This window comes from Triturus cristatus, unplaced genomic scaffold (genome assembly GCF_964204655.1).
Source record: "Triturus cristatus unplaced genomic scaffold, aTriCri1.1 SCAFFOLD_149, whole genome shotgun sequence".
Classification (NCBI taxonomy): Eukaryota; Metazoa; Chordata; class Amphibia; order Caudata; family Salamandridae; genus Triturus; species Triturus cristatus.
In genome coordinates, this window is record NW_028187635.1 from 141,919 (window position 1) to 166,238 (window position 24,320).

Genomic DNA, 24,320 nt, shown 5'->3' on the forward strand with positions numbered 1-24,320 from the left:
GTGTATGTGGTTGTGGGTGTGGTTGTGTGTGGGTGTGGTTGTGTGTTTGGTTGTGTGGGTGTGGTTGTGTGGGTATGGTTGTGTGTGGTTTTGTGTGTGGTGTGTGTGTGGTTTTGTGGTTGTGTGTGTGTGGTAGTGGTTTGTGTGTGGTTGTGGTTGTCTGTGTGGTTGTGGTTGTTTGTGGTTGTTTGTGGGTGTGGTTGTGTGGTTGTGTGGTTGTGTGTGTGTGGTTCTGGGTGTGAGTGGTTGTGGATGTGGTTGCGTGTGTGGTTGTGTGTGTGGCTGTGTGTGTGGCTGTTTGCGTGGTTGTGTGCATGGTTGTGGTTGTATGTGTGTGGGTGTGTGGTGGTGTGGGTGTGTGATTGTGGTTGTGGGTGGGTGTGTTTGTGTGTGTGTGGTTGTGTGTGTGGTTGCGGGTGTGGAGTGTGTGTGGTTGTGTGTGTGTGGTTGTGTGTGTGGTTGCGGGTATGGTGTGTGTATGGTTGTGTGTGTGGCTGTGTATGTGGCTGTGTGTGGTTGTGTATTGTGTGTGTGGTTGTGTGTGTCTGGTTGTGTGTGTGGTTGTGTGTGTGGGTGTGTGTGGTTGTATGTGTGGTTGTGTGTGTGGTTGTGGTTGTGTCTGTGTGTGTGGTTGTGTGTGTGGTTATGGTTGTGTATGGTTATGGTTGTGTGCCTGGTTGTGTGTGTGGTTGTGTGAATGCGGTTGTGTGTGTGTGGTTGTGATTGGTTGTGGTTGTATGTTTGGTTGGGTGTGTGTGGTTCAGTGTGTGTGGTTATATATGTGGTTGTGTGTGTGTGGTTGTATAGGTGTGATTGTGTGTGGTTGTGGGTGTGTGTGGTTGGGTGTGGTTGTGTGTGGTTGTGGTTGTGTGTGTGGGTTTGGTTGTGTGTGTGTGTGGGTTTGTGTGTGGCCGTGTGCCTGGTTGTGTGTGGTTGTGTGTGTGTCTGGTTGTATGTGTGTGTGGTTGTGTGTGTGGTTGTGTGTTTGTGTGGTTGTGTGTGTGTGGTTGTTTGTATGTGTGTGTGGTTATGTGTGGTTGTGTGTTTGTGGTTGTGTGTGTGGTTGTGATTGTGTGTTTGGTTGTGTGTGTATGTTTACAGTTGTGGTGGTATGGGTGTGTGGTTATGTGTGGTTGTGTGTTTGTATGTGTGTGTGGTTATGTGTGGTTGTGTGTTTGTGGTTGTGTGTGTGGTTGTCATTGTGTATGTGTGGTTGTGTGTGTGGGGTTGTGTGTTTGTGTGTTTTTGTGGTTGTGTGTGGTTGGGTGTGGTTTTGTGGGTGTGGTTGTGGTTGTCTGTCATTGTGGTTGTCTGTGGTTGTGGTTGCCTGTGGTTGTCATGTGTGTGTGGTTGTGTGTGGTCGTGTGTGTGTGGGGTTGTGTGTGTGTGGGGGGTTGTGTGTGTGGGGTTGTGTGTGTATGGTTGTGTGTTTGTGGTTGTGGGTGCGGTTGTGTGTGGTTGTGTGTGGTTGTGTGTGTGGTTGTGTGGGTGGTTGTATGTGTGGTTGTGTGTGGTGTGCGTGTGGTTGTGGTTGTGTGTGTGGTTGTGTGTGGTTGTGTGTGTGTGTGTGGTTGTATGTGGTTGTGTGTTTGTGTGCATGGTTGTGTGTGTGGTTGTGGGTGTGTGTGTGGTTGTGTGGTTGTGTGTGTGGTTGTGTGTGGTTGTGTGTGGTTGTGTGTGTGGTTGTGTATGTGTGGTTCTGGTTGTGTGTGGTTTTGATTGTGTGTGTGGTTGTGTGTGGTTGTGGTTGGTTCTGTGTGTGCAGTTGTGTGTGGTTGTGTGTGTGGTTGTATGTGTGGTTGTGTGTGTGGTTGTGGTTGTGTGTGTGGATTTGGTGGTGTGTTGTTAGAAGGCCGCTCTCCGGGGAGTCAGATGGTGTCGGACGGGCCACCCCGAGAGCCACCGTTCCGTAGGAAAGTAGCCGAGCGCCGCTGAGAAGCCTCCGGGGCTAGGTCCTTCTCCTATGATCGTACCAGCCAAGCAACCCCACCACCACAAAGGGACACAACAAGGTTATCAATTCTCACAAGTCTTTATCGGTATTAAAGGCAGGTTTCTGTGGCAATATTTACAGGCGGATCGAGGTATCCACAAGAGTCTCAGGGTCTTTCAGGGACGGGGTAGTGGGACAGTCTCAGTACCGGCCTGGTACGGGAGCACCCTGCGCCCAGCTCTCAATCTTTGAGCTGGGGGGGGTGCTGGGAGCCGGGACGTCGTCCGCAGGCTCGGATAGTTACTTCTGCGAGGTCGAGCCGCGACGAGGTCAGCAGGGCTCTGATGGTTTAGCTCAGCGAGGTCGAGCCGCGCCGAGGTCAGCAGGGCTCCGATGGTTCAGCTCAGCGAGGTCGAGCCGCGACTAGGTCAGCAGGGCTCCGATGTTCCATGAGGGTCTTCTTCTCAGAAAGGGGGAGCCGCGATGCAGTCAGCAGGGCTCGAGTTCCAAGTTCCAGGCAATGAGTCTCTCTCCGTAGGGTCAGCCGCGATCCGATCAGCAGGGCTCTTGACTCCAGGATACAACTGCTGTCCTGGTTTTGGGCTGCCCCAGATATAGGGCTGGAGCCCTTTGATGTCCGGACCCTCGCACCTGGGGGGAGTCGGAGGGGCCGGGATGAGAGAGTCCAGACACCCAGCGGTGGGGGGGAGCCAGTGCCTAGGGGGGCCGGAGGGTGATCGGAGCCAGGTGTCGGGGGACGGCTGGAGGCCCCATCGAAACTCTCCTCCTCCGGGAGCTGTGGAGTGGCCACTCGACCCCCCTTGGTTGGATCTTGTTGCATCAATGTCGGTGCTTCACTGGGACTAAGGCCGGAGCGGGCCACATCGCGAAGGCTGGTGCGGGTAGCGGGGTACAATCCAGGGGGACCCTGAAGGGTGGGGGCTGCCCCGTCTGGTCGGGTAGGAGGGTTCGGGACCACGCCACGAGGCCGGGTCCAACATGTGTGTGTGTGGTTGTGTGCCTGGTTGTGTGTGGTTGTGGGTGTGTGTGGTTGTATGTGTGGTTGTGGGTGTGTGCTTGTGTGGGTGTGTGTGGTTGTATGTGTGTTTTGTGTGCTTGTGGGGTTGTGGTTGTGTGTGTGGTTGTGGTTGTTTGTGGTTGTGTGTGTGGTTGCGGGTATGGTTGTGGTTGTGTGTGTGGTTGTGTGTGTGGTTGCAGTTGTATGGTTGTGTGTGCAGTTGTGTGGTTGTGTGTGGTTGTGATTGTGTGTGTGGTTGTGTGTGTGGTTGTGGTTGTGGTTGGTTCTGTGTGTGCGGTTGTGTGTGGCTGTGTGTGTGGGGTCATGTGTGTGTGGTTGTGGGTGTGTGTGGTTGGGTATGGTTGTGTGTGAGGTTGTGTGTGGTTGTGGTTGGTTCTGTGTGTGCGGTTGTGTGTGGCTGTGTGTGTGTGGGGTCGTGTGTGTGTGGTTGTGGGTGTGTGTGGTTGGGTATGGTTGTGTGTGGGGTTGTGTGTGTTGTGTGTGTGTTGTTATGTAGGTGTTGTGTGTGGTTGGGTGTGTGTGGTTGTATGTATGGTTGTGTTTGTGTGGGTTTGGTTGTGTGTGTGTGTGTGGTTGTGTGTGTGGTTGTGCATGTGGTTGTGTGTGTGGTTGTGTGTGGTTTTGGTAGTGGTTGTGTGTGGGGTTGTGTGTGTTCGGGGGGGTTGTGTGTGTGGGGGTTGTGTGTGGGGTTGTGTGTGTGGATGTGTGGTTATGTGTGGTTGTGTGTGTGATTGTGTGGTTGTGTGTGTGTGGTTGTGTGTGGTTGTATATGTGTGGTTGTGTGTGGTTGTGTGTGGTTGTGTGTGGTTGTGTGTATGTGGTTGTGTGTGTGGTTGTATGTGTGGTTGTGTGTGTGGTTGTATGTGTGGTTGTGTGGGGTTGTGGTTGTATGTGTGGTTGTGTGTAGGTGCGGTTGTGGGTGGGTATGGTTGTGTGTTTGTGGTTGTGTATTTGTGTGGTTGTGTGTGTGTGTGGTTGTGTGTGTGGTTGTGTGGATGTGGTTGTGTGGGTGTGGGTGTGGTTGTGGTTGTCTGTGTGGTTGTCTGTGGTTGTGGTTATCTGTGTGGTTGTGGTTGTGTGTGTGGTTGTGTGTGGTTGTGGTTGTGTGTGTGGTTGTGTGTGTGGCTGTGTGTGTGGCTGTGTGTGTGGTTGTGTGCATGGTTGTGTGTGTGGTTGTGGTTGTATGTGTGTGGTTTTGTGTGTGGTGTGTGTGTGGTTTTGTGGTTGTGTGTGTGGTTGTGTGTGTTTGGTTGTGGTTGTGTGGTTGTGTGTGTGTGGTTCTGGTTGTGTGTGGTTGTGGGTGTGGTTGTATGTGTGGTTGTGTGTGTGGTTGTGTGTGTGGCTATGTGTGTGGCTGTGTGTGATTGTGTGCGTGGTTGTGTGTGTGGTTGTGGTTGAATTTTGTGGTTGTGTGGGTGGTTGTGTGTGTATGTGGTTGTGTCTGTGTGGTTGTGAGCCTGGTTGTGGGTGTGGTTGTGTGTGTGTGGTTGTGTGTGTGTGGTTGTGATTAGTTGTGGTTGTGTGTGTGTGGTTGTGTGTGTGTGGTTGTGTGGATGGGTGTGTGTGGTTCAGTGTGTGTGGTTGTGTGGGTGTGGTTGGGCGTGGTTGGGAGTGGCTGTGTGTGTGTGGGATTGTGTGTGTGTGGTTGTGGGTGTGTGTGGTTGGGTATGGTTGTGGGTGTGTGTGGTTGGGTATGGTTGTGTGTGAGGTTGTGTGTGTGGGGTTGTGTTTGTTGTTGTGTGGTTGTGTAGGTGTTATGTGTGGTTGGTTGGGTGTGTGTGTGGTTGTATGTGTGGTTGTGTTTGTGTAGGTTTAGTTGTGTGTGTGTGGTTTTGTGTGTGGTTGTGTGTGTGGGGTTGTGTGTGTGTTGGGGGGGTTGTGTGTGTGTGGGGTTGTGTGTGGTTGTGTGTGGGATTGTGTGTGTGTGGGGTTATGTATGTAGAGTTGTGTGTGTGCAGTTGTGGGTGTGGTTGTGGTTGTGTGTGTGGATATGTGGTTGTGTGTGGTTTGTGTGGTTGTATGTGTGATTGTGTGTGTGTGGTTGTGTGTGTGGTTGTATGTGTGGTTGTGTGGGGTTGTGGTTGTATGTGTGGTTGTGTGTGCGGTTGTGGGTATGTATGGTTGTGTGTGGTTGTGTGTTTGTGGTTGTGTGGTTGTGTGTGTGGTTGTGTGGATGTGGTTGTGTGGGTGTGGTTGTCTGTGTGGTTGTCTGTGGTTGTGGTTATCTGTGTGGTTGTGGTTGTCTTTGTGGTTGTGTGTGTGTGTGATTGTGGTTGTGTGTGTGTGTGATTGTGTATGTGGGGGGTTGTGTGTGGTTGTGTGTGTGGGGGGTTGTGTGTGGGGGTTGTGTGTGTGGGGGGTTGTGTGTGTGGGGGGTTGTGTATGGGGGATTGTGTGTGTGGTTGTGTGTGTGCAGTTGTGGGTGTGGTTGTGGGTGCAATTGTGGTTGTGTGTGGATGTGTGGTTGTGTGGTTGTGTGTGTGTGGTTGTGTTGTATGTGGTGTGTTTGGTTGTATATGTGGTTGTAGTTGTTTGTGTGTGGTTGTCTGTGTGTGTGGTTGTATGTGTGGTTGTGGGTGTGTGTGTGGTTGTGTGTAGTTAAGTGTGTGGGTGTGGTTGTGTGGGTATGGTTGTAGTTGTGGTTGTGTGTGTGGTTGTGGTTGTGTGTGTGGTTGTGTGTGTGGCTGTTTATGTGGCTGTGTGTGTGGCAGTGTGTGTGGTTGTGTACATGGTTGTGTGTGTGGTTGTGGTTGTATGTGTGTGGTTTTGTGTGTGGTGTGTGTGTGGTTTTGTGGTTGTGTGTGTGGTTTTGTGGTTGTGTGTGGTAGTGGTTTGTTTGTGGTTGTGTATGGTTGTGGTTGTGTGCATGGTTGTGTGCGTGGTTGTGGTTGTATGTGTGTGGTTGTGTGGTGGTGTGGGTGTGTGGTTGTGGTTCTGTGTGTGTGGTTGTGGTTGTGGGTGTGGTTGCTTGTGTGGTTGTGTGTGGTTGTGTGTGTGGCTGTGTGTGTGGTTGTGTGCGTGGTTGTGTACGTGGTTGTGGTTGTATGTGTGTGGTTGTGTGGTGGTGTGGGTGTGTGGTTGTGGTTCTGTGTGTGTGGATGTGTGTGTGTGGTTGTGGTTGTGGGTGTGTGCTTGTTTGGGGGTGTGGTTGTGTGTGTGTGGTTGTGTGTGTGGTTGCGAGTGTGGTGTGTGTGTGGTTGTGTGTGTGGCTGTGTATGTGGCTGTGTGTGGATGTGTATTGTGTGTGTGGTTGTGTGTGTCTGGTTGTATGTGCAGTTGTGTGGTTGGTTGTGGTTGTGTGTGTGGTTGGTTGTGGTGTGTGTGGTTGTATGTGGTTGTGTGTGTCTGGGGTTGTGTGTGTGGTTGTGTGTACGGTTTTGTGTGTGTGTGGTTGTATGTGTGTGTGGTTGTATGTGTGGTTGTGTGTGTGGTTGTGGTTGTGTGTGTGTGGTTGTGTGTATGTGGTTATGTGTGTGGTTGTGTGCCTGGTTGTGTGTGTGTGTGTGGTTGTGCGTATGTGTGTGGTTGTGGTTGTGGGTGTGTGCTTGTGTGGGGGTGTGCTTGTGTGTGTGGTTGTGTGTCTGGTTGTGTGGTTGGGTGTGTGTGGTTCAGTGTGTGTGGTTATATATGTGGTTGTGTGGGTGTGGTTGTGTGGGTGTGGTAGTGTGTGGTTGAGTGTGGCTGTGTGTGTGGCTGTGTGTGTGGGGTTGTGTGTGTGGTTGTGGGTGTGTGCGGTTGGGTGTAGTTGTGTGTGGGGTTGTGTGTGTGTGGTTGTGTAGGTGTTGTGTGTGGTTGGGTGTGTGTGGTTGTGGTTGTGTGTGGGTTTGGTTGTGTGTGTGTGTGGTTGTGTGCCTGGTTGTGTGCCTGGTTGTGTGTGGTTGTGGGTGTGTGTGGTTGTATGTATGGGTGTGGTTGTGTGTGTGGGGGTGTAGTTGTGGTTGTGTGTGTGGTTTTGTGTGTTGTTGTGGTTGTCTGTGTGGTTGTGTGTGTGGTTGTGTGTGTGTTTGGTTGTGTGTGTGTGTGTGTGGTTGTGTGTGTGGTTGTGGTGGTGTGGGTGTGTGGTTGTGTGTTTGTGTGTGTGTGTGTGGTTGTATGTGTGTGTGGTTATGTGTGGTTGTGTGTTTGTGGTTGTGCGTGTGGTTGTGATTGTGTGTGTGTGGTTGTGTGTGTGGGGTTGTGTGTGGTTGTGTGGGGTTGTGTGTGGTTGTGTGGGGTTGTGTGTGTGTGGCAGTGTGTGTGGGGGGTTGTGTGTGTGATGTTGTGGGTGCAGTTGTGGGTGTAGTTGTGGGTGCGGTTGTGGTTGTGTGTGGTTGTGTGTGGTTGTGTGTGTGGTTGTGTGTGGTTGTCTGGTTGTATATGTGGTTGTGTATGGTTGTATGTGTGGTTGTGTGTGTGTGTGGTTGTGTTTGGTTGTATTTGTGTGGTTGTGTGTGTGGTTGTGTGTGTGGTTGTGGGTGTGTGTGTGGTTGTGTGTGGGTGTGGTTGTGTGTATGGTTGTATGGGTGTGGTTGTGTGGGTGTGGTTGTGGTTGTGTGTGTGGTTGTGGTTGTGGTTGTGTGTGTGGTTGTGTGTGTGTGGTTGTGTGTGTGATTGTGTGTGTGTGGTTCTGGTTGTGTGTGGTTGCGTGTGTGGCTGTGTGTGTGGCTGTGTGTCTAGCTGTGTGTGTGGCTGTGTGTGTTTTTGTGTGCATGGTTGTGGTTGTATGTGTGTGGTTGTATGGGTGTGTGGTGGTGTGGGTGTGTGGTTGTGTGTGTGTGGTTCTGTGTGTGTGGTTGTGCTTGTGTGTGGGGGTGTGTGTGGTTGTGTGTGTGTGGTTGTGTAGGTGTTATGTGTGGTTGGTTGGGTGTGTGTGTGGTTGTATGTGTGGTTGTGTTTGTGTAGGTTTAGTTGTGTGTGTGTGGTTTTGTGTGTGGTTGTGTGTGTGGGGTTGTGTGTGTGTTGGGGGGGGTTGTGTGTGTGTGGGGTTGTGTGTGGTTGTGTGTGGGATTGTGTGTGTGTGGGGTTATGTATGTAGAGTTGTGTGTGTGCAGTTGTGGGTGTGGTTGTGGTTGTGTGTGTGGATATGTGGTTGTGTGTGGTTTGTGTGGTTGTATGTGTGATTGTGTGTGTGTGGTTGTGTGTGTGGTTGTATGTGTGGTTGTGTGGGGTTGTGGTTGTATGTGTGGTTGTGTGTGCGGTTGTGGATATGTATGGTTGTGTGTGGTTGTGTGTTTGTGGTTGTGTGTTTGTGGTTGTGTGGTTGTGTGTGTGGTTGTGTGGATGTGGTTGTGTGGGTGTGGTTGTGGTTGTCTGTGTGGTTGTCTGTGGTTGTGGTTATCTGTGTGGTTGTGGTTGTCTTTGTGGTTGTGTGTGTGTGTGATTGTGGTTATGTGTGTGTGTGATTGTGTGTGTGGGGGGTTGTGTGTGGTTGTGTGTGTGGGGGGTTGTGTGTGTGGGGGGTTGTGTGTGTGGGGGGTTGTGTGTGTGGGGGGTTGTGTATGGGGGTTGTGTGTGTGGTTGTGTGTGTGCAGTTGTGGGTGTGGTTGTGGGTGCAATTGTGGTTGTGTGTGGATGTGTGGTTGTGTGGTTGTGTGTGGGTGTGGTTGTGTGTGTGGGTGTGGTTGTGTGGGTATGGTTGTAGTTGTGGTTGTGTGTGGTTGTAGTTGTGTGTGTGGTTGTGTGTGTGGCTGTTTGTGTGGCTGTGTGTGTGGCAGTGTGTGTGGTTGTGTACATGGTTGTGTGTGTGGTTGTGGTTGTATGTGTGTGGTTTTGTGTGTGGTGTGTGTGTGGTTTTGTGGTTGTGTGTGTGGTTTTGTGGTTGTGTGTGGTAGTGGTTTGTTTGTGGTTGTGTATGGTTGTGGTTGCGTGCATGGTTGTGTGCATGGTTGTGGTTGTATGTGTGTGGTTGTGTGGTGGTGTGGGTGTGTGGTTGTGGTTCTGTGTGTGTGGTTGTGGTTGTGGGTGTGGTTGCTTGTGTGGTTGTGTGTGGTTGTGTATGTGGCTGTGTGTGTGGTTGTGTGCGTGGTTGTGTACGTGGTTGTGGTTGTATGTGTGTGGTTGTGTGGTGGTGTGGGTGTGTGGTTGTGGTTCTGTGTGTGTGGATGTGTGTGTGTGGTTGTGGTTGAGGGTGTGTGCTTGTTTGGGGGTGTGGTTGTGTGTGTGTGGTTGTGTGTGTGGCTGTGTATGTGGCTGTGTGTGGATGTGTATTGTGTGTGTGGTTGTGTGTGTCTGGTTGTATGTGCAGTTGTGTGGTTGGTTGTGGTTGTGTGTGTGGTTGGTTGTGGTGTGTGTGGTTGTATGTGGTTGTGTGTGTGGTTGTGTGTGTGGTTGTGTGTGCGGTTGTATGTGTGTGTGGTTGTATGTGTGTGTGGTTGTATGTGTGGTTGTGTGTGTGGTTGTGGTTGTGTGTGTGTGGTTGTGTGTATGTGGTTATGTGTGTGGTTGTGTGCCTGGTTGTGTGTGTGTGTGTGGTTGTGTGTGTGTGTGTGGTTGTGGTTGTGTTTGTGGTTGTGTGCTTGTGTGGGGGTGTGCTTGTGTGTGTGGTTGTGTGTCTGGTTGTGTGGTTGGGTGTGTGTGGTTCAGTGTGTGTGGTTATATATGTGGTTGTGTGGGTGTGGTTGTGTGGGTGTGGTAGTGTGTGGTTGAGTGTGGCTGTGTGTGTGGCTGTGTGTGTGGGGTTGTGTGTGTGTGGTTGTGGGTGTGTGTGGTTGGGTGTAGTTGTGTGTGGGGTTGTGTGTGTGTGGTTGTGTAGGTGTTGTGTGTGGTTGGGTGTGTGTGGTTGTGGTTGTGTGTGGGTTTGGTTGTGTGTGTGTGTGGTTGTGTGCCTGGTTGTGTGCCTGGTTGTGTGTGGTTGTGGGTGTGTGTGGTTGTATGTATGGGTGTGGTTGTGTGTGTGGGGGTGTAGTTGTGGTTGTGTGTGTGGTTTTGTGTGTTGTTGTGGTTGTGTGTGTGGTTGTGTGTGTGTGGTTGTGTGTGTGGTTGTGGTGGTGTGGGTGTGTGATTGTGTGTTTGTGTGTGTGTGTGTGGTTGTATGTGTGTGTGGTTATGTGTGGTTGTGTGTTTGTGGTTGTGCGTGTGGTTGTGATTGTGTGTGTGTGGTTGTGTGTGTGGGGTTGTGTGTGTGTGGGGTTGTGTGTGGTTGTGTGGGGTTGTGTGTGTGTGGCAGTGTGTGTGGGGGGTTGTGTGTGTGATGTTGTGGGTGCAGTTGTGGGTGTAGTTGTGGGTGCGGTTGTGGTTGTGTGTGGTTGTGTGTGGTTGTGTGTGTGGTTGTGTGTGGTTGTCTGGTTGTATATGTGGTTGTGTATGGTTGTATGTGTGGTTGTGTGTGTGTGTGGTTGTATTTGGTTGTATTTGTGTGTTTGTGTGTGTGGTTGTGTGTGTGGTTGTGGGTGTGTGTGTGGTTGTGTGTGGGTGTGGTTGTGTGTATGGTTGTGTGGGTGTGGTTGTGTGGGTGTGGTTGTGGTTGTGTGTGTGGTTGTGGTTGTATGTGGTTGTGGTTGTGTGTGTGGTTGTGTGTGTGTGGTTGTGTGTGTGATTGTGTGTGTGTGGTTCTGGTTGTGTGTGGTTGCGTGTGTGGCTGTGTGTGTGGCTGTGTGTCTAGCTGTGTGTGTGGCTGTGTGTGTGGTTGTGTGCATGGTTGTGGTTGTATGTGTGTGGTTGTATGGGTGTGTGGTGGTGTGTGTGTGTGGTTGTGTGTGTGTGGTTCTGTGTGTGTGGTTGTGCTTGTGTGTGGGGGTGTGTGTGGTTGTGTGTGTGTGGTAGTGTGTGGTTGTGTGTGTGGGGTTGTGTGTGTGGGGGGGTGTAGGGTTGTGTGTGGGTTTGTGTGTGGGTTTGTGTGTGTGTGGGGTTGTGTGTGTGTGGTTGTGTATGTGGGGTTGTGTGTGCCTGGTTGTGTGTGTGGTTGTGGGTGTGTGCGGTTGTATGTGTGGGTGTGTGGTTGTGTGTGTGGTTGTGTTTGTCTGTGTGGTTGTGGTTGTCTGTGTGGTTGTGTGTGGTTGTGTGTGTGGTTGTGTGTGTGGTTGTGGTGGTGTGGTTGTGTGTGTGTGGTTGTTTGTGTGTGGTTATGTGTGGTTGTGTGTGTGGCTGTGTGTATGGTTGTGGGTGTATGGTTGTGTGGGTGTGTGTGGTTGTGTGTGGTTGGGTGTGTGGTTGTGTGTGAGGTTGTGGTTGTGTGTGAGGTTGTGTGTGTGTGGTTGTGTGTTTGGTTGTGTGGGTATGGTTGTGTGTGGTTGGGTGTGTGTGGTTGTATGTGTGGTTGTGTGTAGGTTTGGTTGTGTGTGTGGTTTTGTGTGTGTGGTTGTATGTGTGGTTGTGGTTGTGTGTGTGGGGTTGTGTGTGTGTGGGGGGGTTGTGTATGGGGGGGGGTTGTGTATATGGGGTTGTGTTTGGTTGTGTGTGGTTGTGTGTGTCTGATTCTGGTTGTGTGTGGTTGTGTGTGTGTGGTTGTGTGTAGGTTTGGTTGTGTGTGTGGTTTTGTGTGTGGTTGTGTGCTTGGTTGTGTGTGGTTGTGTGTGTGTGTGGTTGTATGTGTGGGTGTGGTTGTGTGTGTGGTTGTGGTTGTGTGTGTGGGGTTGTGTGTGTGGGGGTTGTATGTGTGGGGATGTGTATGATGGGGGTTGTGTGTGGGGGGTTGTGTGTGGGGTTGTATATGTGTGGTGGTGTGTGTGTGGTTGTGTGTGTGTGGGTTTGGTTGTGTGTGTGTGTGTGTGGTTGTGTGCCTGGTTGTGTGCCTGGTTGTGTGTGGTTGTGGGTGTGTGTGGTTGTATGTATGGGTGTGGTTGTGTGTGTGGGGGTGTAGTTGTGGTTGTGTGTGTGGTTGTGTGTGTTGTTGTGGTTGTCTGTGTGGTTGTGTGTGTGGTTGTGTGTGTGTTTGGTTGTGTTTGTGTGTGTGTGGTTGTGTGTTTGTGTGGTTGTGGTGGTGTGGGTGTGTTTGTGTGGGTGTGTGTGTGTGGTTGTTTGTATGTGGTTGTGTGTGTGTGGTTGTATGTGCAGTTGTGTGGTTGGTTGTGGTTGTGTGTGTGGTTGGTTGTGGTATGTGTGGTTGTGGTTATGTGGGGTTGTGTGTGTGGTTGTGTGTGTGGTTGTGGTGGTGTGGGTGTGTGGTTGTGTGTTTGTGTGTGTGTATGTGGTTGTATGTGTGTGTGGTTATGTGTGGTTGTGTGTTTGTGGTTGTGCGTGTGGTTGTGATTGTGTGTGTGTGGTTGTGTGTGTGGGGTTGTGTGTGTGGGGTTGTGTGTGGGGTTGTGTGTGGTTGTGTGGGGTTGTGTGTGTGTGGCAGTGTGTGTGGGGGGGTTGTGTGTGTGATGTTGTGGGTGCAGTTGTGGGTATAGTTGTGGGTGCGGTTGTGGTTGTGTGTGGTTGTGTGTGTGGTTGTGAGTGGTTGTCTGGTTGTATATGTGGTTGTGTATGGTTGTATGTGTGGTTGCGTGTGTGTGTGGTTGTATTTGGTTGTATTTGTGTGTTTGTGTGTGTGGTTGTATGTGTGGTTGTGGGTATGTGTGTGGTTGTGTGTGGGTGTGGTTGTGTGTATGGTTGTGTGGGTGTGGTTGTGTGGGTGTGGTTGTGGTTGTGTGTGTGTTTGTGGTTGTGTGTGGTTGTGGTTGTGTGTGTGGTTGTGTGTGTGTGGTTGTGTGTGTGATTGTGTGTGTGTGGTTCTGGTTGTGTGTGGTTGCGTGTGTGGCTGTGTGTGTGGCTGTGTGTGTGGCTGTGTGTGTGGTTGTGTGTGTGGTTGTGGTTGTATGTGTGTGGTTGTATGGGTGTGTGGTGGTGTGGGTGTGTGGTTGTGTGTGTGTGGTTCTGTGTGTGTGGTTGTGCTTGTGTGTGGGGGTGTGTGTGGTTGTATGTGTGTGGTTGTGTGTGTGGGGTTGTGTGTGTGTGTGGGGGGGGGTTGTGAGTGCGTGTGGGGTTGTGTGTGGGTTTGTGTGTGTGTTTGTGTGTGTGTGTGGGGTTGTGTGTGTGTGGTTGTGTATGTGGGGTTGTGTGTGCCTGGTTGTATGTGTGGTTGTGGGTGTGTGCGGTTGTATGTGTGGGTGTGTAGTTGTGTGTGTGGTTGTGTTTGTCTGTGTGGTTGTGGTTGTCTGTGTGGTTGTGTGTGGTTGTGTGTGTGGTTGTGTGTGTGGTTGTGGTGGTGTGGTTGTGTGTGTGTGGTTGTTTGTGTGTGGTTATGTGTGGTTGTGTGTGTGGCTGTGTGTGTGGTTGTGGGTGTATGGTTGTGTGGGTGTGTGTGGTTGTGTGTGTGGTTGTGTGTGAGGTTGTGGTTGTGTGTGAGGTTGTGTGTGTGTGGTTGTGTGTGGTTGTGTGGGTGTGGTTGTGTGTGGTTGGGTGTGTGTGGTTGTATGTGTGGTTGTGTGTGTGGTTGTGTGTAGGTTTGGTTTTATGTGTGTGGTTGTATGTGTGGTTGTGGTTGTGTGTGTGGGGTTGTGTGTGTGGGGGGGGTTGTGTGTGTGGGGTTGTGTGTGTGTGGGGTTGTGTGTGGTTGTGTTTGGTTGTGTGTGTGTGATTCTGGTTGTGTGTGTGTGGTTGTGTGTGTGGTTGTGTGTAGGTTTGGTTGTGTGTGTGGTTTTGTGTGTGGTTGTGTGCTTGGTTGTGTGTGTCATTGTGTGTGTGTGTGGTTGTATGTGTGGGTGTGGTTGTGTGTGTGGTTGTGGTTGTGTGTGTGGGGTTGTGTGTGGGGGGGTTGTATGTGTGGGGATGTGTATGTGGGGGGTTGTGTGTGTGGGGTTGTGTGTGGGGTTGTATATGTGTGGTGGTGTGTGTGTGGTTGTGTGTGTGTGGTTGTGTGTGTATGTGCTTGTGGGTGTGTGCTTGTATGGGGGTGGGGGTGTGGTTGTGTGTGGTTGTGGTTGTGTGTGTGGCAGTGTGTATGGTTGTGTACATGGTTGTGTGTGTGGTTGTGGTTGTATGTGTGTGGTTTTGTGTGTGGTGTGTGTGTGGTTTTGTGGTTGTGTGTGTGGTTTTGTGGTTGTGTGTGGTAGTGGTTTGTTTGTGGTTGTGTGTGGTTGTGGTTGTGTGCATGGTTGTGTGCGTGGTTGTGGTTGTATGTGTGTGGTTGTGTGGTGGTGTGGGTGTGTAGTTGTGGTTCTGTGTGTGTGGTTGTGGTTGTGGGTGTGGTTGCTTGTGTGGTTGTGTGTGGTTGTGTGTGTGGCTGTGTGTGTGGTTGTGTGCGTGGTTGTGTGCGTAGTTGTGGTTGTATGTGTGTGGTTGTGTGGTGGTGTGGGTGTGTGGTTGTGGTTCTGTGTGTGTGGTTGTGTGTGTGTGGTTGTGGTTGTGGGTGTGTGCTTGTTTGGGGGTGTGGTTGTGTGTGTGTGGTTGTGTGTGTGGTTGCGAGTGTGGTGTGTGTGTGTGTGTGGCTATGTATGTGGCTGTGTGTGGATGTGTATTGTGTATGTGGTTGTGTGTGTCTGGTTGTATGTGCAGTTGTGTGGTTGGTTGTGGTTGTGTGTGTGGTTGGTTGTGGTGTGTGTGGTTTTATATGGTTGTGTGTGTCTGGGGTTGTGTGTGTGTGTTGGAGCCGGCCTCGTGGCATGGTCCTGTTCCCCCTCGCCAAGCCGCACGAGGTCCCCTGCACTTCGGGGCTCCTCCATTTTGGATTGTACGTGACTCTGCGCGCCAGCCTACGTGACCCCGCTCAACCCGGCCTCGGCCCCAGCAAGCCCCGACATCCAGGCACCAGCAACTGGCCAGGGGGTACCACGTGAACACTTCCCCACTCCCGGCGGAGGGCAGTATTGATGGGACCCCCAACCGTCCTCCCACACCTAGGTGCGATCGCGCCACAGCTCCCCTGGGCCTGGCGCCTCTCCCGCTGGGCATCTGGCCTCTCCCAGCCTGGCCTCTCCGCCCCCCCGGGCGCAAGGGTCCGGACATCAAAGGGCTCCAGACCTATATCTGGAGCGACCCTGCAACAGGACAGCAGTTGTATCCCGGAGTCGAGAGCCCTGCTGATTGAATCGCAGCCGACCCAACGGAGAAGAACTCTTGCTTGAAACTCTACCACGAGCCCTGCTGACTGCGTCGCGGCTCCACCTTATTGAGGTCACGAAGCCTCACGGAACATCGGAGCCCTGCTGACGCTGTCGCGGCCCAACCTCGCTGAAACCTCCCTCGGAGCCCTGCTGACGTCGTCGCGGCTCGAGCTGAACCAAGACACCGTAAGAGCCCTGCTGACCTGGTTGCGGCTCGAACTCCACGGACTGAACACCAGAGCCGTGCTGACGCTGTCGCGGCTCGACCCCTCCGAGATCCGGAGGCCCTCCAGCGTGGGGATAAGAACTGGGCCCCAGGTACCCTCGTACCCAGCTGCTGCTAAAGACTGTCCCGCTACCCCGTCCCTACCAAAGACTTTGAGACTCTAGTGAATCCCTCGATCCCCCCCTTTGTAAATATTGATAATCGTAACTTCATAAGTACTGATAAAGAACTGCTCGTCTTGCTGAATCCCCTTGAGTCCTGTGTGGTGGTGTTACTGTGCTAGTACGTTATAGGAGAAGGACCTCTCCCCGGAGGCTTCTCAGCAGCGCTCGGCTACTTCGTGCAGGGTGGGGGCTCCTCTGGGTGGTCTCTCCGACCCCCCGAGGCCCGCCTTCCAACATTTGGTGGCCAGCGACGGGATCCGAGCCGAACGCAGTTCGTACAAGCAAGTAACCCACTAGCTATCCATCCAGACGAACAGAGACCATGAGCAACCAGGAAACCACCGCGACCATGAAGTTCCAACCAGAACGGTTGGAAGAGTATACTCACAAAGAGTTAAAACAGTTCTGCAAAGACAAGGGCATTGCAACCACCGGCCTAGGTACCAAGGAAGAGATGCAGAAAGCCCTGAGAACCTGGATAGAGTCCGAGGCGGACCCCTCCCAGAACGAAGGGCCCCTGCCCCTAAATGTAGCCACACCACCCGCACCGACCCCGGCAAACGGAGGGAGAGACAGCCTGGGAACTGGTGGAGGAAATACAAGAGCGGGAGTAGGTCCGGACCCACGAACTAGAGCTTGCACGACTTCGGCTGGACGGCGAACTCCGGCTGGCCGAAAAGAAAATGGCCCTAGAACAGCTACGGCTGCAGGAAGAGATAGAGGAGAAAAAGCGGCATCGAGAATTGGAAGAAAAAAGGTTGACCCTTGAACACGAGCGGGGCCTCAAAGAACTCGAACTCAAGGCCCAGAAGGGGGAGACCGGAACCCCCAGTAATAGAGACGCTCCACCCCCCGCCGAAGCCAAGGTGCATATCCCCAAAGATGTCGTCAAAGAATACTATAAAAACGACGACATCCAGCAGTGGTTCAAGGCGTACAAGGTGGCCATGACCTCCCATCGGGTGCCCCGTAAGGATTGGGGTGCTGGCCTGTGGGGGCGGTTCCTTAGCGAGGGCCGAGACACCCTGCTCCAGCTACCAGAAGAGGTGGTGACCTCCTACGACCATATGAAGGAGGCCCTGCTCACCCGCTACGGACTAACCGCGGAAATGTACCGCCAGCGTTTCAGAGACTGCAAAAAAATCCTCGGTACCACGTGGGTAGAATATGTGGACTTCTTCAGCAGGGCCCTAGAGGGATGGATCAACGGTAGCAAGGTCACCACCTACGGGCAGCTGGGCAACCTCATTATTTGGGAACACCTCTCCAACAACTGCTTCGTGGAGCTAAGACAACACCTCCTCGACAGCAAGCTGACCGAACCGCGGAAGCTCGCCGCCGAGGCCGATCGATGGGTCAACACCCGAGTCCCCCGGAACTCGATGGGGGAGTACCAGAGAAACACCACCGGACCTCCCCGCCAGCACGGCGGAGGAGGTGGGTCGAACCAGAATCGGGACATCCCCGCCGGGCCACCCCGAAGTCCACCTCGAGGGCCGCCTCAGCAACACCTCTCCCTGAGCCTGGCCCGAAGAGGGACGCCTCCAGCCCGGACCGGACCCCGGCCCTCGATAACCTGCTACGGCTGCCAACAAACCGGACACTATGCCAGCGTCCCGGCCTGCCCCATGAACCGAAGAAGCCGGGCCGGCGGGCCCCCGCCCCGAGAGCTGGCGGCTGACGCCCTGGGGGAAGGGGAGGAAGAGGAAGAACCCCTCGACAGACGAACCACTCAGTGGGAACCGGCGGCCATGTCCCTGGTCTGCCTGGGCAGCCGAGAAATGGTGCCCCGAACACCCATCCCGAGCAACACCCAGAAGTACCAGCAGTGGGTCACTATCAATGGACAACGGGCCGAGGCCCTCCGTGACACCGGAGCCAGTGTCACCGCTGTCCGCTGCCACCTGGTGACCCCCGAACAGATCCTGCCCAATGTACTATGCCCCGTCCGGACGGCCGACAACAGCGAAAGCATGTGCCAGATGGCCCAGGTCCCCTTCGAATGGGGAGGGGTGACGGGCATACTAAAGGTGACTGTCCGCGACGACGCCCCGGTGGACTGCCTCCTGGGGAACAACCTAGAGAGTTCTCCCTGGGCTCAGGTGGAGCGGCAAGAGCACCTCCGAATGTTGGGGCTACCCGAATGGGCCTGCGCCACTACCCGGTCCATGGCCACCCAGGCCCCACGCTCGCCCATAGCATCCGACCCCACCAGGCCCGAGTGGCCCGCGCCACCACCCGCCTCCAGCGAGGGAGAAGCGGACGCTGATACCGGATCCACCGAACCCTCCCCAGACGAAATCGCCTCTCTCGAAACGCTCCCAGCGCTTGCCCAATGGCGCCACGACGGGGGTCCCACCCGAGAGCAGTTCCAGCAGGAACAGGAGACCTGCCCCTCCCTCGAAGGGGTCCGACAGCAGGCGTCCTCACAGGCCAACGGTGACCAGACCGGAACGCACTGGGTCTATTGGGCAGAGGGCCTACTGTACAGCGAACAGAAGATTGCGGAACTGGGGGCCAGTCGCGTGCTGGTGGTCCCCCTCCGATTCCGGGAGTTCCTCCTTAACCTAGCGCATGATGTGCCCCTCGCCGGGCACCTGGGGCAGGACAAAACCTACAGCCGCCTGGTGACCCACTTCTACTGGCCCCGGATGCGGAGAGACGTGGACAACCACTGCCGGTCCTGCCTGACCTGCCAAGCCAGCGGGAAGGCGGGGGGGCGGGTCAAAGCCCCCCTCCAGCCCTTTCCAACGGTCAACACCCCGTTCGAACAGGTCGGGATAGACATTGTAGGGCCCCTGGACCCCCGGACCGCCCTGGGTCACCGCTTCATCCTGGTCCTCGTGGACCTCGCAACCAGGTACCCTGAGGCTATCCCGCTTCGGACTGTGACGGCCCCCGTGGTGGGCCGGGCCCTAATGGGGATCTTCTCGAGAGTGGGATTCCCCCGAGAAGTGGTGAGCGACCGGGGTACGAACTTCATCTCTAAATACATGCGGTCCCTGTGGCAGCAGTGCGGGGTCACGTACAAATTCACCACCCCATACCACCCTCAGGGGGACGGACTGGTCGAGCGGTTCAACAGGACCTTAAAGGGAATGATCCAGGGCCTGGAAGAGCCCCTAAGGCGGAGATGGGATGTCCTGCTGCCGTGCCTCCTGTTTGCCTATCGGGAGGTCCCGCAGAAGTCCCTGGGGTTCGCCCTTTCGAACTGTTGTATGGGCATCCGATCCGCGGACCCCTCAGCCTGGTCAAGGAGGGCTGGGAGACGAAGCCCCAAGATGCCCCTCCCGACGTCTACCGATACCTCCTGACCCTACGAAACCAGACCCGCAGGTTCCGAGCCCTGGCCGAAGCCAACCTCGAGGCCAGCCAGGAGGACATGAAGCAATGGTATGATCGGAACGCCTCTACCATTGAGTTTGAGCCAGGCCAGCAAGTCTGGGTCATGGCCCCGGTTGACCCCTGCGCCCTCCAGGACAAATGGACTGGGCCCTTCAAGGTGGTGGAGAAGAAGAGCCCCGTCACCTACCTAATCGACCTAGAGTCCCCCCGGAACTCCCTCCGGGTCCTACATGCTAACCGGCTCAAACCCCACTTTGCCCGGAATGAACTGAGCCTGCTACTGGTAACCGACGATGGGGGCGAAGACGACTCCGAGCCCCTACCCGACCTCCTGCGGATCAGCGACCACGATGGGTCCATCAAAGGCGTCCAACTCGCCTCCTCCCTGACCCTGGAACAGCGCCACGACTATCAGCAGCTGTTGCAGCCCTTTGCAGCCCTCTTCTCCCTCACTCCGGGGTTGACCCCATGGTGCGTCCACGACGTCGACACTGGGGACAGTCCCCCCGTGCGACACCGAGCCTACAGAGTACCCGACCGGGTGCGGGCCTGCATCCAGGGCGAGGTGGCAAAGATGCTGGCCCTCGGGGTCATCGAGCCCTCCGACAGCCCGTGGGCCAGTCCTGTTGTCCTGGTACCGAAGGCCGCCGCCCCAGGCAATCCCCCGGAGCTACGATTTTGTGTGGACTACCGGGGTCTGAATGCTGTTACCAAGACCGATGCCCATCCCCTTCCCCGGGCCGACGAGCTCATCGACCGTTTAGGAGCAGCCTGCTACCTGAGTACTTTTGACCTCACCGCCGGGTACTGGCAGATCCAGCTCACCCCCGGCGCCCGAGAGAGATCCGCTTTCTCCACCCCTGATGGGCACTACCACTTTTGGGTGATGCCCTTCGGCATGAAGAACGCCCCGGCCACCTTCCAGAGACTGGTGAACAAGGTTCTGGCCGGGCTAGAGGCCTTCAGCGCGGCTTATTTGGATGACATTGCCGTGTACAGCAACCACTGGGCTGAGCACCTGGGGCACCTCAAGGCAGTCCTGGCCGCCCTCCAAAGGGCCGGGCTCACGATCAAGGCCAGCAAGTGCCAGATAGGTCAAGGATCGGTGACCTATCTGGGCCATCAGGTGGGGAGCGGTCAGGTGGCTCCCCTCCAACCAAAAGTTGATGCCATCCAGGCCTGGGAACCCCCCACCACCCAGACAGCTGTCCGGGCCTTCCTGGGCCTCACCGGGTACTACCGGTGATTCATCAAAGACTATGGGAGCATTGCTGGCCCCCTCACAGAGCTCACGTCCAAAAAGCAGCCCAAGAAGGTGCACTGGACACCCCGCTGCCAGTCGGCCTTCGAGACTCTCAAGACGGCGATGTGCACTGCCCCCGTGCTACAGGCCCCTGACTCCAGCAAGGAGTTTGTTGTGCAGACGGACGCCTCCGAATATGGAATTGGGGCCGTCCTGTCCCAGGCAGACGCGGAGGGACTCGACAGACCCGTGGCCTTCATCAGCCGACAGCTATTGCCCCGGGAACAGCGGTGGAGCACCATCTAGCGAGAGGCCTTCGCTGTCGTGTGGGCCCTCAAGAAGGCCGGCCCTATCTCTTCGGCACCCACTTCCGGGTTCAAACCGACCACTGGCCCTTGCGGTGGTTAATGCAGATGAGAGGCGAGAACCCCAAGCTGCTGCGGTGGTCCATCTCGCTGCAAGGGATGGACTTTTCCGTCGAACACCGGCCCGGCAATGACCACGCCAACGCCGACGGCCTATCCCGCTTCTTCCGCCTCGACGAGGAGAATCCCCAAGGAGATGGGTGACTCTCCCTGCCTTCAGCTGGGGGGGACGCTTGTTGGAGCCGGCCTCGTGGCGTGGTCCTGTTCCCCCTCGCCAAGCCGCACGAGGTCCCCTGCACCTCGGGGCTCCTCCATTTTGGATTGTACGCGCCAGCCTGCGTTACCCCGCTCAACCTGGCCTCGGCCCCAGCAAGCCCCGACATCCAGGCACCAGCAACTGGCCAGGGGGTACCACGTGAACACTTCCCCACTCCTGGCGGAGGGCAGTATCGATGGGACCCCCAACCGTCCTCCCACACCTAGGTGCGATCACCCCACAGCTCCCCTGGGCCTGGCGCCTCTCTCGCTGGGCGTCTGGCCTCTCCCAGCCCGGCCTCTCCGCCCCCCCGGGCGCAAGGGTCCGGACATCAAAGGGCTCCAGACCTATATCTGGAGCGACCCTGCAACAGGACAGCAGTTGTATCCCGGAGTCGAGAGCCCTGCTGATTGAATCGCGGCCGACCCAACGGAGAAGAACTCTTGCTTGAAACTCTACCACGAGCCCTGCTGACTGCGTCGCGGCTCCACCTTATTGAGGTCACGAAGCCTCACGGAACATCGGAGCCCTGCTGACGCTGTCGCGGCCCAACCTCGCTGAAACCTCCCTCGGAGCCCTGCTGACGTCGTCGCGGCTCGAGCTGAACCAAGACACCGTAAGAGCCCTGCTGACCTGGTCGCGGCTCGAACTCCACGGACTGAACACCAGAGCCCTGCTGACGCCGTCGCGGCTCGACCCCTCCGAGATCCGGAGGCCCTCCAGCGTGGGGATAAGATCTGGGCCCCAGGTACCCTCGTACCCAGCTGCTGCTAAAGACTGTCCCGCTACCCCGTCCCTACCAAAGACTTTGAGACTCTTGTGGATCCCTCGATCCCCCCCTTTGTAAATATTGATAATCGTAACTTCATAAGTACTGATAAAGAACTGCTCGTCTTGCTGAATCCCCTTGAGTCCTGTGTGGTGGTGTTACTGTGTTAGTACGTTATAGGAGAAGGACCTCTCCCCGGAGGCTTCTCAGCAGCGCTCGGCTACTTCGTGCAGGGTGGGGGCTCCTCTGGGTGGTCTCTCCGACCCCCCCGAGGCCCGCCTTCCAACAGTGTGGTTGTGTGTGGTTGTGTGTGCGGTTGTGTGTGTGTGTGGTTGTGGTTGTATGTGTGGTTGTGTGTGTGGTTGTGGTTGTGTGTGTGTGGTTGTGTGTATGTGGTTGTGTGTGTGGTTGTGGTTGTGTGGTTGTGTGCCTGGTTGTGTGTGTGTGTGTGTGGTTGTGTGTGTGTGGTTGTGGGTGTGTGTGTGGTTGTGGTTGTGTGTGTGGTTGTGGGTGTGTGCTTGTGTGGGGGTGTGGTTGTGGGGGTGGTTGTGTGTGTGGTTGTGTGGTTGGGTGTGTGTGGTTCAGTGTGTGTGGTTATATATGTGGTTGTGTGGGTGTGGTTGTGTGGGTGTGGTAGTGTGTGGTTGAGTGTGGCTGTGTGTGTGGCTGTGTGTGTGGGGTTGTGTGTGTGGTTGTGGGTGTGTGTGGTTGGGTGTAGTTGTGTGTGGGGTTGTGTGTGTATGGCTGTGTAGGTGTTGTGTGTGGTTGGGTGTGTGTGGTTGTGGTTGTGTGTGGGTTTGGTTGTGTGTGTGTGTGGTTGTGTGCCTGGTTGTGTGTGGTTGTGGGTGTGTGTGGTTGTATGTATGGGTGTGGTTGTGTGTGTGGGGGTGTAGTTGGGGTTGTGTGTGGTTGTGTGTGTTGTTGTGGTTGTCTGTGTGGTTGTGTGTGGTTGTGTGTGTGGTTGTGTGTGTGTTTGGTTGTGTGTGTGTGTGGTCGTGGTGGTGTGGGTGTGTGGTTGTGTGTTTGTGTGTGTGTGTGTGGTTGTATGTGTGTGTGTGGTTATGTGTGGTTGTGTGTTTGTGGTTGTGCATGTGGTTGTGATTGTGTGTGTGTGGTTGTGTGTGTGGGGTTGTGTGTGTGTGGGGTTGTGTGTGGGGTTGTGTGTGGTTGTGTGGGGTTGTGTGTGTGGCAGTGTGTGTGTGGGGTTGTGTGTGTGATGTTGTGGGTGCAGTTGTGGGTGTAGTTGTGGGTGCAGTTGTGGTTGTGTGTGTGGATTTGTGGTTGTATGTGGTTGTGTGTGGTTGTGCGTGGTTGTGTGTGGTTGTCTGGTTGTATATGTGGTTGTGTATGGTTGTATGTGTGGTTGTGGTTGTGTGTGTGTGTGGTTGTATTTGGTTGTATTTGTGTGTTTGTGTGTGTGGTTGTGTGTGTGGTTGTGGGTGTGTGTGGTTGTGTGTGGGTGTGGTTGTGTGTATGGTTGTGTGGGTGTGGTTGTGTGGGTGTGGTTGTGTGTGTGGTTGTATGTGGTTGTGTGTGTGGTTGTGTGTGTGTGGTTGTGTGTGTGATTGTGTGTGTGTGGTTCTGGTTGTGGCTGTGTGTGTGGCTGTGTATCTAGCTGTGTGTGTGGTGTGTGTGTGGTTTTGTGGTTGTATGTGTGGTTTTGTGGTTGTGTGTGGTAGTGGTTTGTTTGTGGTTGTGTGTGGTTGTGGTTGTGTGCGTGGTTGTGTGCGTTGTTGTGGTTGTATGTGTGTGGTTGTGTGGTGGTGTGGGTGTGTGGTTGTGGTTCTGTGTGTGTGGTTGTGGTTGTGGGTGTGATTGCTTGTGTGGTTGTGTGTGGTTGTGTGTGTGGTTGTGTGCGTGGTTGTGTGCGTGGTTGTGGTTGTATGTGTGTGGTTGTGTGGTGGTGTGTGTGTGTGTGGTTGTGGTTCTATGTGTGTGGTTGTGTGTGTGGTTGTGGTTGTGGGTGTGTGCTTGTTTGGGTGTGTGGTTGTGTTTGTGTGGTTGTGTGTGTGGTTGCCAGTGTGGTGTGTGTGTGTATGTGGCTGTGTGTGGATGTGTATTGTGTGTGTGGTTGTGTGTGTCTGGTTGTATGTGCAGTTGTGTGGTTGGTTGCGGTTATGTGTGTGGTTGGTTGTGGTGTGTGTGGTTTTATGTGGTTGTGTGTGTCTGGGGTTGTGTGTGTGGTTGTGTGTGTGGTTGTGTGTGCGGTTGTGTGTGTGTGTGGTTGTGGTTGTATGTGTGGTTGTGTGTGTGGTTGTGGTTGTGTGTGTGTGGTTGTGTGTATGTGGTTGTGTGTGTGGTTGTGGTTGTGTGCCTGGTTGTGTGTGTGTGTGTGTGTGTGGTTGTGTGTGTGTGGTTATGGTTGTGTGTGTGGTTGTGGGTGGGTGCTTGTGTGGGGGTGTGGTTGTGTGTGTGGTTGTGTGTGTGGTTGTGTTGTTGGGGGTGTGTGGTTCAGTGTGTGTGGTTATATATGTGGTTGTGTGGGTGTGGTTGTGTGGGTGTGGTAGTGTGTGGTTGAGTGTGGCTGTGTGTGTGGGGTTGTGGGTGTGTGTGGTTGGGTGTATTTGTGTGTGGGGTTGTGTGTGTGTGGTTGTGTAGGTGTTGTGTGTGGTTGGGTGTGTGTGGTTGTGGTTGTGTGTGGGTTTGGTTGTGTGTGTGTATGGTTGTGTGCCTGGTAGTGTGCCTGGTTGTGTGTGGTTGTGTGTGGTTGTGTGTGTGGTTGTGTGTGTGTTTGGTTGTGTTTGTGTGTGTGTGGTTGTATATGTGTGTGGTTGTGGTGGTGTGGGTGTGTGGTTGTGTGTTTGTGTCTGTGTGTGTGGTTGTATGTGGGTGTGGTTATGTGTGGTTATGTGTTTGTGGTTGTGCGTGTGGTTGTGATTGTGTGTGTGTGGTTGTGTGTGTGGGGTTGTGTGTGTGTGGGGTTGTGTGTGGGGTTGTGTGTGGTTGTGTGGGATTGTGCGTGTGTGGCAGTGTGTGTGTGGGGTTGTGTGTGTGATGTTGTGGGTGAAGTTGTGGGTGTAGTTGTGGGTGTGGTTGTG